The 10,269-nt window shown below is 36.3% G+C and overlaps 1 pseudogene; it reads right to left on the bottom strand.

Annotated features, from left to right (window-relative positions):
• Positions 1-294: 294 nt before the first annotated feature.
• On the bottom strand, positions 295-8,118 carry LOC122679948 (annotated as a pseudogene).
• Positions 8,119-10,269: the final 2,151 nt, after the last annotated feature.

The following is a 10,269-nucleotide window of genomic DNA, read 5'->3' as shown; positions in this document are numbered from 1 at the left end:
CTTTCTAAAGTCCATATATATGCATTAACATAGTGTATTGATGGTTCTTTTTCTGGTTTAGTTCCCTCTGTATAATAAGCTGTGGTTTCATCCACCTCATTAGAACTGATTCAAATGCTGGGAAAACCGGTCAACCATATGTTAAAGAATGAAACTAGAACACTTTCTAACACGATAAACAAAGATAAACTCAAAATGGATTTAAGATCTAAATTTAACACCAGAAACTATTAAAACTCTTAGGGGAAAACAGAGGCATAACACCCTCTGACATAAATCACAGCAAGACCCACCTCGCAGAGAAATGGAAATAAAAACAAAAATACAAATGGGACCTAGTGAAACTTAAAAGCTTTTGCACAAGGAAGGAAACTATAAGTGAAGTGGAAAGGCAGCCTTCAGAATGGAAGACAGTAACAGCAAATGAAACGACTGACAAAGAATTCAGCTCCAAAATATACAAGCAGTTCATGCAGCTCAATACCAGAAAAATGAACAACCCAATCAAAAAGTGGGTCAAAGAACTAAACAGAGATTTCTCCAAAGAAGGTATACAGAGGGCTAATAAAATACATGAAAACATATGTAGTTTTCTCATATCACAGCATCACTCATTATTAGAGAAAGGCAAATTAAAAATACAATGAGGTATCGTCTCTGCCGGTCAGAATGGCCACCATAAAAAGGTCGACAAACAACAATAGCTGGAGAGGATGTGGAGAAAAGGAAACCCTCTTTCACTATTGGTGGGAATGCAACCTGTACAGCCACTATGGAGAACAGTGTGGAAATTCCTTAAAAATCTGGGATTAGAACCACTCCATCATTCTTGACTTGAGAATTCCTTGGACAGAGAAGCCTGACAGCCTATAGTTCATGGGTCTCAAAGAGTCAGACACAACTGAACGAATGAGCACACACTATTATATTTCAACTGTTTTTGAAAAACATTCATTATCAGAAAAAATAAAATAATTCATTTTAAAATTTATGCAATCAGAATATTATTTCCACTTTATAAAAGATCAAGTTATCAAACAGCATCCATACTTGTATTTTAATTCTAAAGCTTAAGCTTACAATTATATGCATTTGGAGCCTGACAGTCTTCTGATCTTATGTTCCATAAATCTTGTACAGCACAGTTACGTTCACCAGGTAAATAGTCTCTTATCCTGTTATGGAAAAATGCATAATTCTGTTATAGTCTATGAAGACGACTCATGAAACAATAGCATTTTCCATGTAACTATAATAGAAGATAGTTTGAAAATGGATAATGAAGTCTTTAATAAAATTTCAGTAAGAGCTTGTTACTAGGAAATTGGGCTATAGAGTAGCCTATTTTTCAACATTGGTATCAACATTCTATTAACTTTCGATATCTTCCTTCAGGTTTTTATAATTCGACTAAAACAAACATATTTATATTATTTTTAAAATATTACTCTTTTGTATTTTTCCTCCTCTAGATAGCATTCTGTTTACAAACTTACTGTAGTTTGCAAGTTGAACCATTGAGCCACATCCACGAATGACCGCGGCCTTCACGAGAGACTGGAATCCATGATGTAATTGATAGGGACATCAGAAATTTCTAGCCCAAAATAAAGAATTTTCACTTAAATAGTCATTATGAAATGTTTTTGTTAATTTTAAAAATGCAATTCAAAGGATGTGCTCTTTCATAGGATCTTTCATTCTTTGAACAAATTGAGCATGTTAGATTCTAATCTAACGCTAAAAAACATAAGAGTTGAAAGTTCGAAGTTGTAATAGTGCCATAAATATTAACCAATTTCTGTACTTTTGATTCAAAATTAACTCAACATTTATACTTATCAGTTTCTCTGTGTTCTAATGTTAATGAGGAAAATTCCTTATTTTTCTGACAGCCACTAAATAAAGGGAATATTTACAAAGACATGAATTAGTTATAGAGATCCCACAAAAGAATACAGCTTGCATAACAACTTGGGGATACAGCTGTGAACTACATCTAACATTAAGCGTAAGGGATAAGAAAGTGGAGAAATTGAATATGTGCAATGAGGAAAATTCTGATTCATATAATTTTATTTTTCCTCATGTCAAAACTCACATAGCAATGCTTAAATAAGTTTTTAGATTCCATGACCCTCATTTTTCTGGATATTGTGACAGTATCAGTGGATTTCTCTACTATTATATGTGTCTTAGAATTTCAGTTTTAGAGGGAAATTAAGGAAATGAAATTGAGAAAATAAGTGACATGAGAGCCGAAGATTTGGTTATCTGAGCCTGACACCATTCTTTGACTAGATAAACCCCAAAGCCATCTGTTTCGGTATTGGTGGAATCCAGTGGACCAGACAGGGGTCAGAGACTCATTTCTCTTTGCTCCTCCCTGCTAAGTTCAACTGTAAACATGGGAACTAATGAAAGACACACGAACGGAGAACTCTGAAAGGTGGAAAGAGAAGGGTGATGTGGCTTGAGACTTCCCAGCAGCCCCACTCCTCTGTAATCTCTAATCACTTCTCCGTGATGAGAGAACAAGGTGGGAGGTGAGGGAATGATTATTAGGGGCATCTTATATCTCCCCACCAACCAGGTGAAAGTGACCTGGGCCTCTTACTTCCCAAACACCCAATGCCTAACCTGGCTGTTGGGGGTGGCACAGGTTAGCCTTTCCTCCTGTGTGTTGAGGGAATCGTGTGGGCAACACCAGGTGAGCCTTACAAGGTGGTCCATCAGGACACTTATGAACAAGGAGCAGGCAGAGAAATCGCCTCTGTTTCCTCCACTGAGAGACACTAGGGCTGGGGGATAGGGGTGGGCGTGGGACCAGCAAAGGGGATGTCTTGACTAAAGCTACTGAAGCTAGGAAGCCTCTTTATCCCTGAGGGTGTAAGACTCCATCTCCACACAGAGGCATTGAAAGAATGGATCTTAAATGTTGAATTCACACAATGAGCTGTGGAAATTTACAAACTTCACATAAATGCAAAAATTTGGAGGAACTGCAAAATATCATATGGCAGTGATGAGACAGGGACAACCTGTCTGATTCCATGTCCTGGAGTAGGAAATGGCAAGACACTTCAGTATTTTTGGCTGGAAAATTCCGAGGACACAGGAGCCTGACAGGCTGAAGTTAATGAGGTTGCAAAGAGTCAGACATGATTGAACGGCGAAGCACAAACACGTGATTCCATGTATATGATTCAAAAGCAATCAAAGAGATTCTATAGTATCAAAAGTCAGGACAGTGAGTAAATAAGGCGATGGAGAAGTGATAAGATATTACAGAGGGGTGGGTCTGATGGGAAGCTGAAACTTCTATTCCATGATCTGATGTGCAATTACATGGTGATTGCAGCCATGAAATTAAAAGATGCTTACTCCTTGGAAGGAAAGTGATGACCAACCTAGATAGCATATTCAAAAGCAGACACATTACTTTGCCAACAAAGGTGAGTCTAGTCAAGGCTATGGTTGTTCCAGTGGTCATGTATGGATGTGAGAGTTAGACTATGAAGAAAGTTGAGCACCGAAAAATTGATGCTTTTGAACTGTGGTGTTGGAAAAGACTCTTGAGAGTCCCTTGGACTGCAAGGAAATCCAACCAGTCCATGTTCATTTGAAGGGCTGATGTTGAAGCTGAAACTCCAATACTTTGGCCACCTCATGCAAAGAGTTGACTCATTGGAAAAGACCCTGATGCTGAGAGGGATTGGGGGCAGGAGGAGAAGTGGAGGACAGAGGATGAGATGGCTGGTTGGCATCACCGCCTCTATGGACATGAGCTGAGTAAACTCCGGGAGTTGGTGATGGACAGGGAGGCCTGGCGTGCTGTGATTCATGGGGTCGCAGAGAGTAGGGCATGACTGAGTGACTGAACTGAACTGAACTGATAGGCAAAATCATATGTTTATTTTCCTTGATGTATGGTAAAATTAGATAGTACACCTGTATTTTAGAATTTAATAGCATTTGTAGAAGCATGGTTTTCTATGAAAAGCAAGAACCAGAAATTACCACACATGGATTAATGGTATAAAAACATAAAGAAAGTATCATAAAGTTCTATTCCATTGTTTAATAGAATACTAGCAGACCTTAAAATAAACAAGCTACAAATATGTACGAAAGCACAAGTGAATCCTAACAAATGTAATGTTGACTGAATCAAGCCTTTAGCTAAAGGTTGGAAACATTTGATATCTTACCGTTTCCTCTTCATTATCTATATAAAGCAGAGTAGAATTCTTAGTAGCACAGGATCTCACACTCTCATTCCATGATTTTTTTTCCAAACTAGTATAATAGCAGTTGTTGGAATATGTAAGCCAGTCTCTTGGACAATGACCACAATGACATTCTGAAGAAAGATTATGGATTACTATTAAAAAACAATTTTAATTTGAAAAATAAAAAATTAACTTACATATATGCATAGATATAAACATATGTATGTATATACATATATAAATAAAATAACATATCTATGCATCCTCAAGGCTAGTACATATAAAACAAATCTCATTCATATATTCATGGAGAGGGTCTGTCTCTAATATATGTCCCCATATAAACAAACACATAGAAATATCTACTCTTTACATGTCCTGGAAATCAAGAAATGAAACTTCTATTTTAGTATAGCAAAATTATTTGTCTGTTATCATATTATAGCAGGAGGAAATTATAGCCAATTGCCAACAATGGATATGGTGATCATATTGTTGCATACGGAGAAAGACTCTCCTATAATCATTATTTAGGAATATTGTTGCCTGATTTTATCATTTATGTTCTACCCCCAAATCTGTTTCTATCTTCACTAGCCAAAGAGAGAGACAAAATGCAAACTATTTTTATAATAGAAGTTTGAAATCTTTATGTACCTTTCTGGAGCTTTGTTACCGGAGAGGACTTACTCTGTTCTGATATTTGGGTACCTAGAAAAAAATGGAAGTAATCTTTTAAAATGTTAACATTGATCTAAATAAATCATAATAATTTTAGTTTTTAGTTTAAACATGGTGTTTTTAGGATTTAGGATGATCTGGAAAAAAGTGCTTTAAGAATAACTAATGAGGTACTGAAGACTGGTGTATATTTCAAAAACCCTAGAGAAGAGACTCCACCACCTCTTACAATACTTGGTTTAAGAAATCTCAAGAATTAATTTGTTTTTCTCAATAAGGTGCTTCAGTTTCCTGAAGTATATCTTTGAGATATGAAATCAGAAAATATCTATGTATATATTTAATTTTCCCTACAATCATTCTGTAATTTATACTTTGCACAATCTCAGAATGACCATTCAATACTTAGGCTAAATGCACACATTAAGAGTTCTATTCCATAACAATATGAAATTTGAGAGGCACTGACAATCATTAAAATGAAAGGTTCAATCATAATCTTTCAAAACTTGACTTACATGGTATAAAAGTTGTCACTCTCACTATAGTATACATCAAGACAAAACAGATGATTCCCAGGATCACAGCAATGAACTTCTCTCGAGCTGATGGTGAATCTACAGGGAGAGAAAAGGAAACACTGAGAGAGGAGTGATGGCAACAGTTATTTTAGAACAACAAAAGACCCCACATCCATGAGAATTCAAAGACATCAACTTGGACCCCAAAACAATATCTACCACTGCAATCCTCCTCTCAGAATATACCATTCCTTTGCAGTGAATATAAGGCTTCACAATTTCTGGATCAAAGACTCCAAATTACAGCAATGTCTGGGTAGGTAGTCCTGGAGGAGGGCATGGCAACCTTCTCCAGTATCCATGCCTAGAGAATCCCCACAGACAGAGGAGCCCCGCGGGCTACAGTCCACCGGGTTGCAGAGTCGGACACAACTGAGCGACTAAGCACAGCACAGCACATATGTCATTTTAGAATACTGTATTTCAAACTCCAGCTGTAAGCCTAACTAATAAAATCATGTAAGCGGGTAAAACTACTACTTGCAGTAGTAGTTCCTGTCATTCCATTGACATAATGAAAGGCATTTTGAAAGTTTAATTCCACATAGGTTTTCTCCTGCCCAGCTGCTAAAATTGATCTTTTCACCATCTTACCTCTCATTTGCTGTCTCCTGCTGTCCTTAACCAGACTCGGTTCTGAGTAGTTTTCCTTTTGGTTCTTCATCTCTGTGGCTGTTTAATGTCAAGGATGGTGCTCTATGGAAACTTTACATAAGTAGTTAATAAATGGGGTATAAAATCACAAGAAGCCTTGAAGGGTTAAACTGGGTGATGTGTGAGATCAGTTAAGAGCACTCATTTAGCAGCTGAGCAAATCCAAGTTTGGTTCTCATTTCAGTAGACCATTAGACAACTGTTTCAGGATAGAGTAAGTAGTTTTAAAATTAGTATTTGGTGTTTAATAACCAAGAGTGGTGGTAAAGGGCAGGAGGTGAGAAGGAGATTCAAGAAGGAGGGGACATATGTACACCTATGGTTAATTTATGCTGATGTATGACAGAAATAAAACCAATATTGTAAACCAATCATCAATCAGTTAAAAACAAATAAATATTTAAAAGAATATTCTCTGTTTGACATAATGTTACTTCTTTATTTGAACAATGAAAATTAGTAGATTACTGAAAAAGTTCATGAATAGTCATATCCTGATCAATTGAAAGTCAAATTTCACAGAAACACTTTAAAACTGTTATAATAACTTTGTTCAAATTAAACGTCCATATTGTGAAAAAATGCACCAATTATATTGGTAAGTTTAAAATTCATTAAAAGTTAAAGACAGCTTTCTACAGATGAGGGAATAATAGTATTGGCATATATCGTACACTCCACTAAATTATGTTAATTGGGACATTCATTTATGAAAAGGGAATGATATGCTATCAAATAATTCTTCTATTTTGAGTGATTGTGGAGCTCTAAGAAATCATTAAAAAATCAAATACATATTTTACATGTAAAAATGGTACATGACATATTAAATTCTCCAAAACTTTGTATCATATAAAGACAAAACAATGTTTAAATGTCATTAAATAAACACTTATTTTGCATGAGTAATTGACAATTGACAATGGCTAAGATATGAAATCATAAAATGATAAGAAAAGGCATACATCATTTATGGAAGAACAATGTTGGTACAATCTTCCAGGAAGATCCTGAGGCTGTTAAGTCAATGAGGGTAACTTTAGTTGTGTCAGCAATTATAATATGTCAATAATGTGCCTTAATAATTCAGTCAATGGATTCTGTAGTCAGTGCAATCTACAATTAATTCTGGCTTTGAAATTTACAATGTATGACCTTCAGAAATTGTTTAGCATTTAGCAAATGAGTTTACTAATCTAAAATGAGAATATAAATGTGTATGATATAAAGCATGTAAAACACCTAATATTAAATTTGACTTTTATTTTATTTCTTATTTTAATGAAATTGCCATGGTATTATTCATATCAGGCAATATAATTTATAAGACAGAAATCTCTGTGAGTGTGATTTATCTTTTTTCAATATTATGATCGAGGTTTTATAAAGCATTTGAGTGTATATAATTGAATTAATCCAGCATTTTACTGTAGGTACCATATTCTGATTTTTTTTTAACTAGATCTGTGAAGAATTCTATTAGCCATTAACAGTTCTATGAATCCATTTTAAGAATCTATTTTTAAGGGCTGAGTTAAATATTTAATAATATATCTAATTATATGTCTATTGATGACAAAATACCATGTGAACTGTTCCTTGTGCTGATGCTCATGATACTTCACTTTAAATTGCATTGATTAACAAACGCAGTTATACATGTATGTATTCCCCTGAATAATGTCTGCAGGCAAGAATTTGAACATTTTAAGAAATCTTCCAAATACTTCATATTTTATTCTTACTTTTCCCCAAAATTAAAATGCCAAAATATCAAATACAGATACCAATATCTTTTTAATTTGTTTGCTTAGCAATTGTCCCTAAGTTGAACCACATTAGCATTTGTAATCTCCTGATAAATGAGACGAGGAATTAGGAAGGAGAAGGAAACACATACCTTCTACATGCCAGAGTCCTGCCTCTTCTCGAGAGTGGCCCGTTACTGTGATAATCAAACAATGTCTGTGGTCTTCACAGACTGCCCTGTGAAGGCCCAGAGTGAAGCAATAGTGGCAAAAGTACATTTCTCATCACCATGTCACTGAAACAGGAAATTCTAAACTTGGGTATTTTGAAGAGAGTTTATTTCATCACACATCTCCAGAATATAGGAGCCTTTGGATATGTAGTGTATCAGTTAGTCTGTCCTTTAGCAAGTACCTCTGAGAATTAATTTCACTTTTTAAAAGATATCGGGGGGGGGTGGGGGCAAAGGACATGACCACCATGCTGTTAACTAGCTTTCATTTCATTCAACAATGCTGAACATTTACGCCTTGTCAAGAGTAACTTCAATGTTTAAGTTTTACTTTTAGGTAAGTTTGCTAAATCTAGGCATTATTTATTTGTTTTCCTTATACTCTCACTGTGTCTTTTCTATTACAATGGAGAAAATCATAATTCCATTAATTTCATATTTAAGGCTGCTGCTACTGCTGCTGCTAAGTCGATTGAGTTGTGTCTGACTCTGTGCGACCCCATAGACGGCAGCCCACCAGGTTCTGCCGTCCCTGGGATTCTCCAGGCAAGAACACTGGAGTGGGTTGCCATTTCCTTCTCCAGTTCATGAAAGTGAAAAGTGAAAGTGAAGTCGCTCAGTCCTGTCCGACTCTTAGTGACCCCATGGACTGCAGCCTACCAGGCTCCTCCGTCCATGGGATTTTCCAGGCAAGAGTACTGGAGTGGGTTGCCATTGCCTTCTCCAATTTAAGGATACTTGTCCCTAATTCAGAAGAGTTACTATATTTTATTTATTTATTTTTCTTTCTTTTTTTTTTTTTTCATTTATTTTTATTAGTTGGAGGCTAATTACTTTATAATATAGTAGTGGTTTTTGCCATACATTGACATGAATCAGCCATGGATTTACATGTGTTCCCCATCCTGATCTCCCCTCCTGCCTCCCTCTCCATCCCATCCCTCTGGGTCTTCCCAGTGCACCAGCCCTGAGCACTTGTTCCATGCATCCAACCTGGCCTGGTGATCTGTTTCACCCTTGATAGTATACTTGTTTCAGTGCTATTCTCTCAGAACATCCCACTTTCGCCTTCTCCCACAGAGTCCAAAAGTCTGTTGTGTACATCTGTGTTTCTTTTTCTGTTTTGCATATAGGGTTATCATTACCATCTTTTTAAAATCCATATATATGCAATAGTATACTGTATTGGTGTTTATCTTTCTGGCTTACTTCACTCTGTATGATGGGCTCCAGTTTCATCCATCTCATTAGGACTGGTTCAAATGAATTCTTTTTAACGGCTGAGTAATATTCCATTGTGTATATGTACCACAGCTTTCTTATCCATTTGTCTGCTGATGGGCATCTAGGTTGCTTCCATGTCCTGGCTATTATAAACAATGCTGCGATGAACATTGGGGTGCACGTGTCTCTTTCAGATCTGGTTTCCTTGGTGTGTATGCCCAGGAGTGGGATTGCTGGGTCATGTGGCAGTTCTATTTCCAGTTTTTTAAGGAATCTCCACACTGTTCTCCATAGTGGCTGCCCTAGTTTGCATTCCCACCAGCAGTGTAAGAGGGTTCCCTTTTCTCCACACCCTCTCCAGCATTTATTGCTTGTAGACTTTTGGATAGCAGCCATCCTGACTGGTGTGTAATGGTACCTCGTTGTGGTTTTGGTTTGCATTTCTCTGATAATGAGTGATGTTTAGCATCTTTTCATGTGTTTGTTAGCCATCTGTATGTCTTCTTCAGAGAAATGTCTGTTTAGTTCTTTGGCCCATTTTTTGATTGGGTCATTTATTTTTCTGGAATTGAGCTGCAGGAGTTGCTTGTATATTTTTGAGATTAATCCTTTGTCTGTTGCTTCGTTTGCTATTATTTTCCTCCATTCTGAAGGCTGTCTTTTCACCTTGCCTATAGTTTCCTTTGTTGTGCAAAAGCTTTTAAGTTTCATTAGGTCCCATTTGTTTAGTTTTGCTTTTATTTCCAACATTTTGGGAAGTGTATCATAGAGGATCCTGCTGTGATTTATGACGGATAGTGTTTTGCCTATGTTCTCCTCAGGAATTTTATAGCTTCTGGTCTTACATTTAGATCTTTAATCCATTTTGAGTTTATTTTTGTGTATGGTGTTAGAAAGTGTTCTAGTTTTACAAGTG

The sequence above is a fragment of the Cervus elaphus genome, chromosome 22, assembly GCF_910594005.1.
Source record: "Cervus elaphus chromosome 22, mCerEla1.1, whole genome shotgun sequence".
Taxonomy (NCBI): Eukaryota; Metazoa; Chordata; class Mammalia; order Artiodactyla; family Cervidae; genus Cervus; species Cervus elaphus.
This window is presented reverse-complemented; position numbering and strand designations above follow the sequence as displayed.